General features: G+C 36.2%; 1 long non-coding RNA gene across 2 annotated transcripts; it reads right to left on the minus strand.

Moving 5' to 3' along the window:
* Positions 1-4,302: 4,302 nt before the first annotated feature.
* LOC127880075 (uncharacterized) lies at positions 4,303-18,744 on the minus strand. 2 transcript variants are annotated; one of them, XR_008049403.1, is made up of 6 exons: positions 16,429-17,640; positions 14,953-15,123; positions 10,134-10,213; positions 7,251-7,299; positions 5,273-5,365; positions 4,303-4,821 (listed from the first exon to the last, which is right to left on the minus strand). It is a non-coding gene; the product is annotated as an uncharacterized LOC127880075 (long non-coding RNA). The 2 variants fall into 2 exon arrangements; XR_008049404.1 differs by lacking the exons at positions 4,303-4,821; positions 16,429-17,640 and adding an exon at positions 18,320-18,744 and having other exon boundaries at positions 4,898-5,365.
* Between the last annotated feature and the right edge of the window lie 251 nt (positions 18,745-18,995).

Raw genomic sequence — 18,995 nt, forward strand, 5'->3', positions numbered from 1 at the left:
ATTTTATTTAAGCGTGTGGAATATTTTACAGATTGTAGGGAATTGTATTTGCAAACTTTTCATTTTAATCTTGAGGCAAAGCATGCATTTTCCTTGTGTATTCATTCATCTAATTTGTGATTTATTTACACAGACATTCGCTAACTCTGTTTTCAAAGGTGCCAAATTTTCTTGTGATCGTTTTCGCCATGCATTGTTGAGAGACTTGCGGAAGATGGATGTTCAACAGCTGTATCTTCATCTAGGCTCAAATGACATTCTTACGAATGAAGCGGTGTTTTACCGGTACATATACAATTAGAAAAAAAGCTTTGATATTTAAATTTAATGTAGTTGTTTCCCATAACTATATAAATTTGCAAAACTAACATTTTTACATGGTTTATTCCTCAATGAGTCATGGAAACTTGCAATCATTTTAGAAGTGTTATCCAGTTTCTAATTTATAAATAAAGCATTTCACAATATTTTCTATTATCCATGTTAATTTGACATTTTATGCTCCACCCAAAAAATTTCGGGGGGGACATATAGTCGCCGCTTCGTCAGTCCGTCTGTCCGTCCGTGAATAATTTTTGTCCGGTCTATTTCTCAGCAACTAATGACTGGAATTCAATGAAATTTTTTTGGGAAGCTTCACTACCAAGAGGAGATGTGCATATTATCAGCGGGTTTAGGTCGGATGATTTTTCACAGAGTTATGGCGCTTTGAAATTTTCTATTAACTGTACATATAGTGAATTTCTTGTCAGGGCTATTTCTCAGCAATTAAAGGGGCCTTTTCACAGATTTTTGCATTTTTTAACTTATTCATTAAATGCTTTATATTGATAAACGTAAACATTGGATCGTAAAAGCTCCAGTAAAAAATCAAGAATAAAATTAAAAAAAGGAAAAGAACATTGCCCGGAGCAGGTTTCGAACCAGTGACCCCTGGAGTCCTGCCAGAGTCCTGAAGTAAAAACGCTTTAGCCTACTGAGCTATTCCGCCGAGTACACATACTAGACGTATTTTATACCTTATATAAGCAATCTTCGCAGTTTCACAAAATTTAACGACAAAAACAGAACTCTCCAAATTATTCAATCGTTTCGCGTTGCAACGCTTTATAATTTTTAGGTTTTAAAATCGTCAAAAGATGCATATAATGGCTATATTAGACCATGGTAAATGTTCAGTATTACTGTTTCCTCACAAATATCATAACTAAAAGTCTAAAACGAAAATGTGCGAATCTGAAACAACTTTTTTCAATTTTGTCAATTTACCAAAGCGTGAAAAGATCCCTTTAATGACCGGAATTCAATGAAACTTATTATCAGCGGGTTCTGTTCGGATGATTTTTCACAGAGTTATGGCCCTTTGAAATTTTCCATTAACTGTACATATAGTGCAATTCTTGTCCGGGCTATTTCTCAGCAACTAATGACTGGAATTCAATGAAACTTTATGGGAAGCTTCACTACCAAGAGGAGATGTGCATATCATCAGCGGGTTCTGGTCGGATGTTTTTTCACAGAGTTATGGCCCTTTGAAATTTTCCATTGTACATATAGAGCAATTCTTGTCCGAGCAATTTCTCAGCAACTTATTACGGGAATTCAAAGAAACTTTATGGGAAGCTTCACTACCAACAGGAGATGTGCATATTATAAGCCGGTTCTCGTTGGATGATTTTCCACAGAGTTATGGCCATTTGAAATTTTCCATTGTACATATAGTGCATTTCTTGTCCGAGCTATTTCTCAGGAACTTATGACATGAATTCAATTAAACTTTATGGGAAGCTTCACTACCAAGAGGAGATGTGCATATTATCAGCCGGTTTTGGTCGGATGATTTTTCACAGAGTTATGGCCCTTTGAAATTTTCCATTAACTGTACAAATAGTGCAATTCTTGTCCGGGCTATTTCTCAGCCACTAATGACCGGAATTCAATTAAACTTTATGGGAAGCTTCACTACCAAGAGGAGATGTGCATATCATCAGCGGGTTCTGGTCGGATGTTTTTCACAGAGTTATGGCCCTTTGAAATTTTCCATTGTTTATATAGAGCAATTCTTGTCCGAGCAATTTCTCAGCAACTTATTACGGGAATTCAAAGAAACTTTATGGGAAGCTTCACTACCAACAGGAGATGTGCATATTATAAGCCGGTTCTCGTTGGATGATTTTCCACAGAGTTATGGCCATTTGAAATTTTCCATTGTACATATAGTGCATTTCTTGTCCGAGCTATTTCTCAGGAACTTATGACATGAATTCAATTTAACTTTATGGGAAGCTTCACTACCAAGAGGAGATGTGCATATTATCAGCCGGTTTTGGTCGGATGATTTTTCACAGAGTTATGGCCCTTTGAAATTTTCCATTAACTGTACAAATAGTGCAATTCTTGTCCGGGCTATTTCTCAGCCACTAATGACCGGAATTCAATTAAACTTTATGGGAAGCTTCACTACCAAGAGGAGATGTGCATATTATCAGCGGGTTCTGGTCGGATGATTTTTCACAGATTTGTGGCCCTTTGAAATTTTCCATTAACTGTACATATAGTGCAATTCTTGTCCGGGCTATTTCTCAGCAACTAATGACCGGAATTCAATGAAACTTTATGGGAAGCTTCACTACCAAGAGGAGATGTGCATATTATCAGCCAGTTCTGGTCGGATGATTTTTTACAGAGTTATGGCCCTTTGAAATTTACCATTAACTGTAAATATAGTGCAATTCTTGTCCGGGCTATTTCTCAGCAACTAATGACCGGAATTTAATGAAACTTTATGGGAAGCGCCACTACCAAGAGGAGATGTGCATATTATCAGCCGGTTCTGGTCGGATGATTTTTCACAGAGTTATGGCCCTTTGAAATTTTCCATTGTACATATAGTGCAATTCTTGTCCGAGCTTTTTCTCAGCAACTTATTATTACGGGAATTCAATGAAAGTTTATGGGAAGCTTCACTACAAACAGGAGATGTGCATATTATCAGCCGGTTATGGTCGGATGATTTTTCACAGAGTTATGGCCCTTTGAAATTTTCCATTGTACATATAGTGCAATTCATGTCCGAGCTATTTCTCAGCAATTTATCCTGGGAATTCAATGAAACTTTATGGGAAGCTTCACTACCAATAGGAGATGTGCATATTATCAGCCGGTTATGGTCGGATGATTTTTCACAGAGTTATGGCCCTTTGAAATTTTCTATAAACTGTACATATAGTGCAATTCTTGTCCGGGCTATTTCTCCCCAACTACTGACTGGAATACAATGAAGCTTAATGGGAAGCTTAACTACCTTGAGAAGATGCACATGTTATTAGTGGGTTCTGGTTAGATGATTTATTTACAGAGTTATGGCCTTTTGAAATTTTTATAAGTTGTCAAACCATCCATCGTATTATTTTGTCCAAAGTTATGCCCCTCAAGACGTTTCCTTTTATCTGAATATATAGTGCAATATTGTGACAAAAAAACCTTTGTGGAGCATCACCCGTCTCAAACGGTTTCTTGTTTCATTATTTTCTGTCTACAATTAATTTTAGATGAAATAGCAAATGTTTTATTTATGTGCATAATATTAACAATATAATTATACATATTTGTTTATGTAACTATTTTGATAGGTTAGTCAGTCTGCAAAGAAAAAGAACACATTTGTATATATTTTACTCCACATTTTTTATGCCCCCTTTCGAAGAAAAGTGGGTATATATTTTTTGCACTGTCTGTTTGTCTGTCACACTTTTCTTGTCCGCTCTCTAATTCAAATAGTTTTCATCCGATCTTTACCAAACTTGGTCAGAAGTTGTATCTAGGCGATATCTAGGTCAAGCTCGAATATGGGCCATGCCGGGTCATAAACTAGACCATGGGGTCACTTAGTGCATTTCAAGGATTAAGCATGGTGTCTGCTCTCTAATTGAAGTAGTTTTCATCTGATCTTTACCAAACTTGGTCAAAAGTTGTATCAAGACAATATCTACGTCATGTTCGAATATGGGTCATGCCGAGTCAAAAACTAGGTCACGGGGTCACTAAGTGCATTTCAAGGATTAAGTATGGTGTCCGCTCTCTAGTTTGGGACTTATTTTGCATTTCTGGATTAACTTTTTTATGCCGCCGAAGGAGGGCATATAGTGATCGCACTGTCCTTCCGTCTGTTTGTCATACGCACACAAATTTTTACCCCATGACCTTGACCTTAGGGTCCGCGTTTAGGGTTTGAAAAATGAATTTAGATTTCGAAAAATGCTCATAATTTCTATCAAAGCATTGATAGACTGAGCCATCATTTGAACAAATATTCGACCAAAATGCATGAAGATTGGAAAAAAACAGTGACTTCACTTGTGTTCAAAAGGTTTCACTATAGCTATATAAGGAAAACTGCCCAGCCCTGTTACATACGGTCATTTATGAAGTTCCACAACTGTTGTCGTACGTTAAACAGTTTTCTAGATAGTAATTTCCCACTATTTTTTCCATCAGTGCAGCTTATGATCAACAGTTAACTAGTGACTTCCACTTTAAACCTGTCCACTGTAAACACAAGGTCTACTGTTTTGACCTTTTTATACTCTTTATTTCTTATTGCTTTTGAAATATCATCTTATATATAATGGTATAATGTTCGCATGTATCTCCAATTATATTCTACAACACCAGTTCAATACATTGAGCTGTACACTATAAATGTAGAGACTAAAATATGATGATAACATTTCTCATCTCTTCTTCTTGTCAATCTCTCAAATGGAAAAACTGGCCCCTGTGGTACAAATTCTTTTTGATCAGCATGTTTTGTCTGCCAAACTGAAAAAAATATTAATCACAAATAAACATTTTAAAGAGAAGTGTAATGCCCCCACACTAATCTTTAGTTTCAAAACAATTGTAATGTCCAAACAAAATTAAACTAAAATACCAAAGTGTGCAAGTTCAAATGCTTTTTACTTTGAGCTAATAGAGAGAGTTATACAGACAACAAGACATTTGCACATGGTGAATACTTGTGTTTTTTGGATAAGGCATTACCATGATATAGTCTGAGCAGGTATTTTTTCCATCAGTGCAGCTTATGATCAACAGTTAACTAGTCACTTCCACTTTAAACCTGTCCACTGTAAACACAAGGTCTACTTAAACTAAAACACCAAAGTGTGCAAGTTCAAATGCTTTTAACTTTGAGCAAATAGAGAGAGTTATACAGACAACAAGACATTTGCACATGGTGAATACTTGTGTTATTTGGATAAGGCATTACCATGATATAGTCAGAGCAGGTAGTAGGACGCAATGCATGCCTCTCCAACCGCTCAACTATTGTGACTGCTAGATGATGATTTCAGCTGAGGAGCTAAACAAAAAATGAGCAAGGACCATAGTTCTGCAAAATTTGGGCTCATACATAATTTATTCCTTTAAGATGCCAATGTTTCCAATGTTGACTAGAAATGGCGCGGCAGAGGCCGACGCATATCCCCACGCCGCATGTTTGACCCAGGGGCGCCCCAGGGTTAGTAATGGGGCCATGCATAGTTGAGATTGACCGTATTGTCATAAGAGAAGTTCAGTATCAATTAGAAGTGAATCGGTGTATAAATGAAGAAATTATAGTAGAAGGCAATTTTGGGTGGGCGTGGCCTATGTGGGCGGGGCACCCCAGGGTTGGTAATGGGGCCATACATAGTTGAGATTGACCGTATTGTCATAAGAGAGGTTCAGTATCAATTTGAAGTAAATGGGTGAAGAACTTTTAAAGTTATCGAAGGATCCAGAAAAGTGTCAGACTGACAGACACAGAGCGCAAACCGTAAGTCCCTCTCCTTTTTCAAGGGTAGGAAACTAACAAGTTTTGATGATAATGTAAAAATAATGGTCAAAACAAGAAACTGATTGAAATACAAAGTTGAGTCGACCAAAGGGTGTTCTCATTATGTTACATGCACAAACAGGGATTTCAGATATTTAAGGGGTCAGGACCATGGATCATTAATAAACCCTCATGTCAATTTCATGTGAATTGCCAGCATTTAATTCTTACGACGTATTCATCTACCATTACTAACATCAAGAGTGTCTTGGTTTGGGTCAAGCTTTCGTATATTGTTTGGAGGCATAGTGTAATAGCTGTGATATTTTAGGAATAAAATGAACCTAAACACAAAACTGAAGCAAATTTGCACCTTTCTAGGTATCTTTTGACCTTTGACCTTGAAGGATGACCTTGACCTTTCACCACTCAAAATGTGCAGTTCCATCAGATACACATGCATGCCAAATATGAAGTTGCTTCCTTCAATATTGCAAAAGTTATGGCAAAATATTTAAGTTGGACCAAACAAACCAACAGACAGACCAACAGACAGGGCAAAAACAATATGTCCCCCACTATAGTTCATTCCAACGCTCACGGACACTGGAACCCCGGGGAGAGTAGGAAAGCTCCACTATATATATTTCATATATAATAGTCCAGCTAAAAACCCCATTTTACTATGATTCAAGGGCCATAACTCAGGGGTGTCTGGGTCTATTTGGCCCATTATCTAACTTGACCTAAATGTTATTGCCTTACACATTTTCACGAAGTTTGGTGAGGATCTGATGACAATTGCTTGACTTATTGAGCGGAAAATAATCCAGACCGACTGACAGACGGACTTACTAACTTACAGACGGACGGATGGACTAACAAACTAAAGGACAGAGCGATTTTAATATGCCCCCAAAATCGCTGGTTCAGGGGCACAAAAATGATATTGTATAAAATGTATTGTATTTCTTAAACTGTATAAACTGTTATATGTAATTTCCTTTTAACATTATCATTACATCTTCACACGCTAGATTGGAAGGCTCTGAACTGTTATAAACAGACATATCAATCCCTAGTTTATCTTCCAGGGATCAGAAGATGTCTTGAAATCATTATGAACTGTTCCATCATTTACAATACTGTATGAAATAAATGACAAAGTTATGGTCCAGACAAACTTCAGGTTTAAAACACAATAAGTGACCCCATGACCTAGTTTCTGACCCGGCATGATCCATATTCAAACTTGACCTATACATCATCTATATACAACTTGTGACCAAGTTTGGGTGAAGATCTGATGAAATTTCGGGACAGACAGACGGAATGACAAAGTGGTTCCTATATAGCCCCCATTACAAATGGTAATGGGGGTATTAAAAGATAGTATTACCAGCAGTTGGTTTCAATGGAAATTTCTTACCAGACAAGAGGTTTGATGCATATTGTTGTGAGGGGAAACTGGAAAATATCTGAAACAAAAATAATAATTTGAAGCGCTGTATTGTTAAGTCAAATTTTAATATTTGATAATCATAATACTGCTAGCTGTCTGATTACAGAGGAGTCTTCACAACATAATGCGTTAACAGTTTTCCTGCAATAAGCAAACAGGACAAAATCAACAACACGAGTATTTATAATATATTCAGAGACAAAGATGATCCATCCATGTCTTTGGGAATAAACAAAGGGCATTTAACAATTATTTTGGCCTCATTTTAGCAATGTTGATAAATATAATGGGTCATAATGCTTGGTGTGTTACAAGTGAAACACCATCAAAACCAGTGCTCCAGCTTGGCATGAATGGAAGGGCGCAGCACCCTGCCATTCAAAGATTCCAACCTGTCCACCTTGGACACCCTTCATGCCCTTTGATGAAAATGCCGAGTTGGGAACAATTAATAGGGAGTTACAGTTGTAAGATCGTACGCGAATATCATTTGCCATTTAAAAGGAATCATGATGTTCAAACTTAACCTTTGACCTAGAAGTTGGCAAAGGGTTTGTTTTAGTTGGTCGCATTTTAGAACTTACAGAGCATATTTTGCAAATCAGTGTGTGCTTAGAAGCCTTAGCTACGGAAAGAACCGCAACTCAATTTGCTAAGAACGATCACCACTGCCTGTCTGCAGCAGACTACAAATATAACAGCTTGTAAGACGACATTGGCCAGACTAGTGTTTATCATTAAAGTCTGTATGTTTTTGTACCATTTTTTACCTCATCATTGGGACAAATCTTCGGACAAAGTTTCATGATGATCAGACAATAAATGTGGCCTCTAGAGTGTTAACAAGGTTTTACTATATAGCCATAAAAGAAAAAATGCAGAGCCCACTGGCAGCCATGTTTTTCAACCAATCAGCATCATGTTTGAACTCATCCAAGATATTATTGGGATGAATCTTCTGACAATTTTCATGAACATCGGAAATAAAAGTGGCCTCTAAAGTGTTAACAAGACTTTACTATAGCCATATAATGAAAAAAAATGCCCCGCCCCCTGGAAGTCGTATTTTCCAAGCAAATATAACCATTTTCAAACTCTTTCAAGATATCATTGAGACCAATCTTCTGACCAAATTTCATGAAGCTTTGACAATAAATGTGGCCTCTAAAGTGTTAACAAGGTTTTACTAAAGCCTATAAGGAAAAATGCCTCGCCCCCTGGTGGCCATGTTTTTATAGCAACCATACCCATTTCGAACTCATTCAAGACATCATTGGGACAAATCTTCTGCCCAAGTTTCATGAAGATCAGACAATAAATGTGGCCTCTAGAATGTTAACAAGGTTTTACTATAGCCATAGAAGGAAAAATGCCCTGCCCCCTGGCAGCCATATTTTTCAACAAATCAGCATCATTTTTAAACTCGTCCAAGATATTATTGGGATGAATCTTCTGACCATGTTTCATGAAGATCGTACAATAAATGTGGCCTTTAGAGTGTTAACAAGATTTTACTATAGCCATTTTTAGCCATATTAGGAAAAATGCCCCGCCCCTTGGCAGCCATGTTTTTCAAGCAAACATAACCATTTTCAAACTCATCCAAGATATCATTGAGACCAATCTTCTGACCAAATTTCACGAAGATTGGACAATGCGGCCTCTAGAGTGTTCACACGGTTTTACTAAAGCCATATATAACCATATAAGGACGATATATAACCATATAAGGAAAAATGCCCCGCCCCCTGGTGGCCATGTTTTTAAAGCAACCAAAACCATTTTCAAACTCATCCAAGATATCATTGGAAAAATGTTCTGACCAAATTTCATAAAAATCTGACAATAAATGTGGCCTCTAGAGTGATAACAAGGTTTACTATCGCCATATAAGGAAAATGCCCCACCTCATAAATGCCATGTTTTTCAACCAACAGGCGTCATTTTAAAACTTGTCAAAGATATTATTGGGTTGAATCTTAAGTAATATGCATATAATAATGGAAAAAGGGCCATTATTCTTACAAAACGCTTGATACAGTTGTCTGCTCTTCTTTATAGATTGGGGTCATGTTGGTAAATAAGTATGCAAAATATGAAAGCAATATGTCAAGGGACATTGAAAATATTTTAGGTGGTACGCCAACTTAAACATAGATTTATCAATAAAATGAATATTCTAAATGGTAAAGGGGCCATAATTATTACAAAATGCTTGATAGAGTTGTCTGCTCTTGTTTATAGGTTGGGGTCAGGTTGGTTAAGAAAAATGCAAAATATGAAAGCAATATGTCTAGGGACATTGAAATTATTTGGGGTAGTACATAAACTTAAACATTTGCTGCATTTTCTAAGTGGAAAAGGGGCCATAATTATTACAAAATGCTTGATAGAGTTGTCTGCTCTTGTTTATATGTTGGGGTCATGTTTGTTAAGAAGTATGCAAAGTATGAAAGAAATATGCCAAGGGACATTGAAAATATTTGGGGTAGTACACAAACTTTTAACATTTGCATGCTCACACTTACGTCAATGCTAAGGCTAACGCCAACGTCGGGTGAGTAGAATTGCTCCACTATATAGATTTCATATATAATAGTCGAGCTGAAAAGGGTCTTTCTGTAAATCTTTAAGAGAACAAATTAAAAACTCAACAGGCCTTTTTTTAATATATATATATATATATTATACATATATATATATATATATATATATATATATATATATATATATATATATATATATATATATATATATATATATATTATAAATATACCTTTTGTGACCATTGAGATCCTTATGAAATGTTCATAATTCACTAATAACTGTAAGTAAAAAAAATAGTATTACCAGAAAATCAAGTTCAAAAGTTATTTCTTTCAAGACAGGATGGTTGTTGGGAAACGTCTTCCGACGAAACTGAAAAACATCTAAAACAAAAAGAAAGTGACTTCTTGTATAATTTGAAGCACTTTTCATTTTAATACAATTGTGTTTTGACAGCCATAGTTCTGCTGAGCCTAAAAATTAAAAATAGGTCAACAAAACACAAAATGAAATCCAATGATTGCATCACCAAATCTTCAACATATCCAATTAATAAAATTAATATTTATAGACGGTTTGATACATGACACAACATCAGGGGTGTCAAATGTCCCAAATTTGAAATCCTAATGATAAAGTCTGGAGTCTGAGGCTGTAGGTTCCTTACAGGTAGAGCCCCCAAAGCCATAGTTTAATGTTCTTTTTATAGTCTTAGTTGCTATTTCTTGTGAGTAAAATGCAAAATATTATAAGCCAGACCACCAGTAACACTCTATGTGTAATTGTCATTTTATATTAATGTTATAAAGAACATCGATAACAAGGGCTGTTTGTAAAACATGCATGCCCCCCATATGGGCTGTCCGTTGTAGTGGCAGCCATTGTGTGAATACGTTTTTTGTCACTGTTACCTTGACCTTTGACCTAGTGACCTGAAATTCAATAAGGGTCATCTGCGAGTCATGATCAATGTACCTATGAAGTGTCATGATCCTAGGCAAAAGCATTCTTAGGTTATCATCCGGAATTTTTTTTAATGTTTCGGGTCACCGTGACCTTGACCTTTGACCTAGTGACCTGAAAATCAATATGGATCATCTGTGAGTCATGATAAATGTACCCATGAAGTTTCATGATCCTAGGCGTAAGCGTTCTTGAGTTATCATCGGAAACCATTTAACTATTTCGGGTCACTGTGAATTTGACCTTTGACCTAGTGACCTCAAAATCAATACGGGTCATCTGCGAGTCATGATCAATATACCCGTGAAGTTTCATGATCCTAGGCATATGTGTTCTTGAGTTATCATCCGGAAACCATTTTACTATTTCGGGTCACCGTGACCTTAACCTTTGACCTACTGACCTCAAAATCAATAGGGGGTCATCTGCGAGTCATGATCTATCTACCTATGAAGTTTCATGATCCTAGGCGTATGCGTTCTTGAGTTATCATCCGGAAACCATTTTACTATTTCGGGTCACTGTGACCTTGACCTAGTGACCTCAAAATCAATAGGGGTCATCTGCAAGTCATGATCAATCTACTTATGAAGTTTCATGATCCTAGGCATATGCGTTCTTGAGTTATCATCCGGAAACCATTTTACTATTTCGGGTCACCATGACCTTAACCTTTGACCTAGTGACCTCAAAATCAATAGGGGTCATCTGCGAGTCATGATCTATCTTCCTATGAAGTTTCATGATCCTAGGCCTAAGCATTCTTGAGTTATACTCCGGAAACCACCTGGTGGACGGACCGACAGACCGACATGTGCAAAGCAATATACCCCCTCTTCTTCGAAGGGGGGCATAATAAATGTTAATCCACTAACCATACAGTAAAACAACTGTCCAAAAATATATCCAGATATGTCTTTTGCAAATGAAATAATATATGCACTTAGTTTGACAGCAGAAAATGGAAATTTAATGATGGCGGACATATGCTACATTTTGTAGTATGTAAGATTTCTGGAAAGTAGCCAAGAGGTTAGGTCAGTTACCTTTTACGTCCGTGTCAGCAGATAACCAATCAGACAATAGTTAAACAAGGGAAAAAATTGTCACAAAACCAGGTTTTCAATGTAGAAAAAAGTCTGATAGAGGGAGACAACTCAAACTGAACTGATTGTTTATAATTAACTCCCTTTGTTTCAAAATAAATAGATTTTAAGTTGTGGCGACCTTGACCTTGGAGATATTGACGTAATTCTAACGTGTGAAACAACGTCCCACGATGGAGAACAAATATGCCAAATGATTTTTAAGTCTCACAATGAATGACATAGTTTTGGCCCGGACAAGCTCTTTTATGGCCATTTTTGACCTTTGAACTCAAAAACCTTGACCTTGGATATATCGACGGTATTCTTTTGAGCGACACCATCTAATGATGGTGAACAAATGTGCCAAATGATTTTAAATTCTCACCAAGAACCACAACGTTATGGCCCGGACAAGCTTGTTCCGCCTGCCCGCCAACCGACATTTGCCAATCTAATAACCCGTTTTTTTCTTTGGAAAACATTGTTAAAAAGACCAGGAAAAATCCGTACTAAGCGCACATGCCCGGCATGCCAATGAAGCAATTACAATATTTGTTCACACCCCCTTAAAATAAATCATCGGATTTACACTGATCTAAAATTCAATCCTGAATGGCTCAAATCGGGATTTCCAAATAATCCGGACAATTAAACCCTTGCAACATGCATGGGTTGCTAAGTTACTAAATGTCCTACATATAACAAATTCAGAATTTTTGTACCATCCCACTCACATAAATAGCAATTGCACGATGATGTCCATTACAAACCTGTTTGTTATCATTCTGACCTTTTTGTACTTCCATAGTATTTCAAATTTTAATGTGATTAAAGTGCAAACACCTTATTATAGAAGGTATACCTAAGATCATATTGCTTGCCATGAGTAATAATCCAACAGATTGGCTTTGTTTGTATGCCAATAGATAGAGCTTGCACATTCTTTTTCAATATGTGGTTATGGACAACTGTAAACATTACTTCATGTATTTTAAGGGGCCTTTGCATGTTTTGGTAAATTGACAAAATAAAACAAGAGCTGTCACCATAGGATGACTTATGCCCCCTATAAATGCTTGATAGAAGTTATGAGCTTTTTTCGAAACCTAAACACAGATTTTGAAACCTAAACGCGGACCCTAAGTTCAAGGTCACAGGGGTCAAAATTTGTGTGCGTATGGAAAGGCCTTGTCCATTTACACATGCATACCAAATATGAAGGTTATATCTCAAAGGACATAGAAGTTATGAGCATTTTTCAAAACCTAAACGCAGATTTCGAAACCTAAACGTGGACCTTAACTTCAAGGTCAAGGTCACAGGGGTAATTTTTTGTGTGCGTATGGAAAGGCCTTGTTCATATACACATGCATACCAAATATGAAGGTTATATCTCAAGGGAAATAGAAGTTAGATCATTTTAAAAACCTAAATGCAGATTTCGAAACCTAAACGCGGACCCTAAGTTCAAGGTTACAGGGGTAACAATTTTTGTGCGTATGGAAAGGCCTTGTCCATATACACATGCATACCAAATATGAAGGTTATATCTCAAGGGACAAAGAAGTTATGAGCATTTTTCAAAACCTAAACGCAGATTTTGAAACCTAAACGCGGACCCTAAGTTCAAGGTCAAGGTCACAGGGGTAAAAATTTGTGTTCGTATGGAAAGGCCTTGTTCATATGCACATGCATACCAAATATGAAGGTTATATCTCAAGGGACATAGAAGTTATGAGCATTTTTCGAAACCTAAACGCAAAGTGTGACGGAAAGACGGACCGACAGACGGACAGTCTGATAACTATATGGCCCCTTTTCTTTGAAAGGGGGCATAAAAATCGTTTCAGACTCGCACATTTTTGTTGCAGTTATGATATTTGTGAGAAAACAGTTAAACTTAACATTAACAACCTGAAAATGATAAATCATTGCAAAGCAAAACAATTGAATAATTTGGAGTTCTGTTGTCGTTTTTTGTGACACTACGAGCTTTACTTATAGAAACTGAAAGTATAAAATATTGTATGAGCATGGATGGCCGTCTTAGCGTTAGACTTTTACTCCTGAGGTCAGTGGTTCGAGCCCAGATGAGGATTACTTTTTATGTCCCCCACTATAGTAGTGGGGGACATATTGTTTTTGCCCTGTCTGTTGGTCTGTTGGTCTGTCTGTCTGTCTGTTTGTGCCAACTTTAACATTTTGCAATAACTTTTGCTATATTGAAGATAGCAACTTCATATTTGGCATGCATGTGTATCTCATGAAGCTGCACATTTTGAGTGGTGAAAGGTCAAGGTCAAGGTCATCCTTCAAGGTCAGAGGTCAAATATATGCGGCCAAAATCGCTCATTTTATGAATACTTTTGCAATATTAAAGATAGCAACTTGATATTTGGCATGCATGTGTATCTCATGCAGCTGCACATTTTGAGTGGTGAAAGGTCAAGGTCAAGGTCATCCTTCAAGGTCAGAGGTCAATTATATGTGGCCAAAATCGCTCATTTTATGAATACTTTTGCAATATTGAAGATAGCAACTTGATATTTGGCATGCATGTGCATCTCATGGAGCTGCTCATTTTGAGTGGTGAAAGGTCAAGGTCAAGGTCATCCTTCAAGGTCAGAGGTCAAATATATGTGGCCCAAATCGCTTATTTTATGAATACTTTTGCAATATTGAAGATGGCAACTTGATATTTGGCATGCATGTGTATCTCATGGAGCTGCACTTTTTGAGTGGTGAAAGGTCAAGGTCAAGGTCATCCTTCACAAGGTCAAGGTCATCCTACAATGTCAAACATCATATAGGGGGACATTGTGTTTCACAAACACATCTTGTTCTTTTAATTTTTTCTTTTTTTTTAATTGAGCTTTTTAGATTTAATGTTTACATTTATAAATATAACGCATTTAATGACAAACTTCAATACATGCCAAAATCTGTTATAAGGTCCCTTAAATACCAAGATGAGTATCAAGGAACCTGAGTGAAACATTTTATTTTATTTCGGATATATACAGGACTGCTTATTGGAAACAAAAAGTTTGCTCGATTCTTTACTGACTTACAAAAATGTTTATCAAATCAAGTAGGTTCGTTTATTCTTCGTCTGTTGTCCCATCTCGCCAACAGTCAACCAGCTTCCTCCAGGCTTGTCAGTTCCGGGCAAGTCTCTCCAGCTGCCCCCATTTTGGCCCATCTGCTTAGAATCTGCATCCAGGTCACGGCGCCAGGTGTTACTGTATTTGAAATCAAGTAGGTTGGATGCCATTTAAATTTAATTTGATTTTAAACACCATAATGACAGACAAAATAACAGGTTTATTTCAATTCAATTAATAACAAGCAAATTCATTGAATTGATATCCCCCGCTAATTAGCTTCTGGACACAAAAGTGTTATATTTGACACTCAGGTAAAAAAGCATTTTTTTAGGTTCGAAGGGCCATAACTCCGTTATTAACAGATAGTGTACATTGCCATTTGGCAAGCATCATCCTCTTATCTATATGTATACTCATACCAAGTTTCAATGAAATCCGCCAAAGCACTTCCAAGATATGGCTCCCAACACAAAAGTGCCGGACGGACAGAAAGACGGGCGGACAAGGCCAAAACAATATCCCTCCGCCTATTGCGGGGGGATAATAACATGAATGTAAATTAAAACCAGCACATATATGAATTTACTGCCTAGATGGGTGTATTAAATATAATTTAGGGCTGTACAATACTTACTGATATGTGAGAATATATTTACTTTTAGTAAATATAAATAAATGTAACAGTAATACTTACACACTTGTGACTGTGAGTTTATACATATAACTAAACTGCCTTTTTAATTTATAACAGTTTTTTTATTCCTGCCATAGTATTAAGAAGTCACTTGCTCAATAACACATTTAAGCATGAGCTGTTTTTTAATCTGCATACATAAGAAAACATCGAAAAAAAAACACAAGAGGAGCATGTATCCGAAAGTAAATTACGTCCGAAATCAGGCAAGTTAAGCATGCGCGAAATTCACCAAAACATCGATTAAATATGGTTTAAACAGAATCATATGTAAAACGTGAATGATAAATAAAACATTATCCAACAAAAGCATGCAGCTTTAACCAAAAAAACAACAAAAATCAGGAATATAGCGATGTTGAATCGAGAAGAAGAGAATTTTCCAGGGGAAACAACAAAAAAAGTAATGCAAACGGATTTAAATGGCTCATGCACGAAAGTTTATATTATAGCAACAACACATGATTCAGCTATAGATTGCGAAAGATTTTTTTTAACTATTACTCGAAGATTCCTTAACTAAATAAAATATCAATAAAAGTTAAAACTTTGAGTTTGACCTACTTAGCAATACAATGGTCAAAACAACCTCGAAATAGCTTTATCTTCATGTCAACAATACAATTGTTGAGTTAATGTTGACGTTATGATGATGATACTATCCATATTCTCTGCCTAAAATATTCATCATATTAAAATATCCAATTAATGTATTCTTTTCACGCTAACAATTCAAGATGGCTTACAATCGGTTTTGCTTGGGCATGCGCATTGCAAGCCTATTTGGTTTGGTCCCGCCTTTTTCTCCATATATGGTCATTTGAGCTTGTGGACGGCCGTGGACCATCCACCTACAGTCGTAGACTTCCCATTTAATCTACTTCATTTCGCAAACTCTTATTTTCTTTGTAAAAACATCTTTTTAATGCAAATAGTCATTTACTTTCTTGGAAAATATTATACCGTAGCTGTAACAACTGTAAAACTTAGAAAAAATGCTTTAAAAAAATATTTAAGTCACTTTTTAAGAAAAAAACTAATAACAAAAGAGGAGGTCTCTTTTATCGTTTTATCCTTTTCACGTTAAGTTCCCTTTTACTTGTTTTGTTATAAACTTTTCTCATTGTGATGTCGCAATTTTCATTGACTTAGTTAAAATTATTTACTATATATTTAATGTATACATTTGATATTCGCATGTACAATGCGTATTTATATACTCCATAACAGTTACTGTGATTTATTTTGATTGCCGAAATTGTGTTATGCGAACTAAATTTACATTTTCATATCTCCCTTTTTACACCTCATTATATACTATGTACGAAACGGATTTTCAATCACGACGAAACATAAACCAGACTGCAAATTCCATGACAACGACTGCACGAGCTAGTCTAAAGGGTAGAAATTTTGCAATTTCACTATCTAAGTAGCTAAAACAAATGCACTGATTATCTTGCGGGACGTTCATGTAGCGAAAAACAATAATCATCTAAAATGCCTGCGTGGTAGCACACAATTTTAAGCACATGTATTAGCACGTTTCCTCATGACGCATGGAAAAGAAATCTGAACGTAGACCAATTAATAATCAATATATTTATTTGTTATAACAGTCGTACGGCTAGACAGTGCCTATAGGAAATGCTATACGTACGGCCCCGTACGACTAGCCACTGCCAAGATGAAAAAGATAATCTGACTTAACTTCTGTTTATGCAAGGCATCATCAATGGATACTTAATTGAAACTGTATTCATTGGAAAGCAAATTTAATGCTTATTAACGTCTATATAATTTCATTAATATTCAAAATCTAATAGTGAAGAGTTAATTAATTTTCTGGGATGACTATATCAATTATCGGAAATTCCCCACTGACCAGCTGATAAGCATCTTGTCTGCTGGGGTTGCTAACCGTATTCAAAATTCGGTCTGCAGTGGCATATACTCCATTCTGGTTTCTCCTCTTAAGCATAACTCTATATTGTAAATAGATTGTATTTTAAAAAGCGAAACAAGTGTAACGTGTTCCCGCAGTGTATGTTTGGACCATACGAACGAGTTTTTGCTTGACAATGGTATTTGCAACCACTTAAAAAATAGCAGTTTACTGCAAAGGCGTGGTAAAATGGGTTTAACATATAAATGAATTAACATTCAATGGAATGTTTTCACTATACTATTTATTTCATTATAATCAGTTATCAGACTAGTGTTCAAATGCCAATACGCTGCAACTATTCGCCGTACATGACTTTAACTATTCGCCGGACACTTTTGCCATAAACAACTATTCGCCGTACACTACAGTTATTTTATTTTAATAGATTTCCACGAAAAATAATCAAACCAAGACCAGAAATAGCGTTACGATGGTATATATTGCCTATAAGAATAGGAAATCAACTCCATATACGATGACAAACCATGTTATCATAAAAGAAATTGTTTCTTCGAGAAGTACCAATTTCAAACCGGTGCCAAGCAGTCATAAAATTGTGTAATTGACGCTTCATACGAATTGCAATATAGATACACATTTTTTAACATTTTTATCTTTCAGTAAGATGCCTAACACGCACTGGTTATCCAGCAGCGAGTAATTATTAGATATTTAAGGTAAATACTCACTGCTCTCCATGGTTGGTGTGTTTACTTTCGCGTCGCTGTCATCTATTTCCGGTGGTGATGATAGACGGTGAAGCTATACACTTTGGTTTATCATAAATTATCATTTATGTCAGCAAATGTGGAAATGTGCAGGTTTTTTCGGCGTAGCTGTTTAACGTCACTTTTGACCGTAGATGACCTTCATTCATGATAGGTCCGAAATGAATAAATCCGAATTGTGCATTGGCTAATAATACAAAAATCACCGTAAACATTGGATGCATATCATGTGCACTTAAATAGGAATATCTTGTAAATTACATGTCAATTACAATAAATTAAAAACTGTCATGATACAAAACATCCTCTAAACATTATATCGAAACGTTTCTCCTTAATTTACGAAGCAGTAAAGCATTAAACACATGTCTGTACAATTAAAAGAAGCTATTGTTTACATGCCATAGCGGTCACACTTAACACTACAAGAACAGGCTAGATTGCACTTTACCTGCACGCAGTTGTTTACCCCTATCGACAAAGCGGGGTTTGGGGGCGGTAGCCCCCGATACTAAGGAAATATATAGGTGTTGGAAATATATCTGTCTTTAATTTTTTCTAATCCATATTTGCGTTTATAAGTGTAAAAATGTTTCTTTGTACTTTGTTTTGTTCATTTTTTATATAAAATCTGTCT

This window comes from Dreissena polymorpha, chromosome 4 (genome assembly GCF_020536995.1).
Source record: "Dreissena polymorpha isolate Duluth1 chromosome 4, UMN_Dpol_1.0, whole genome shotgun sequence".
NCBI classification, from domain to species: domain Eukaryota; kingdom Metazoa; phylum Mollusca; class Bivalvia; order Myida; family Dreissenidae; genus Dreissena; species Dreissena polymorpha.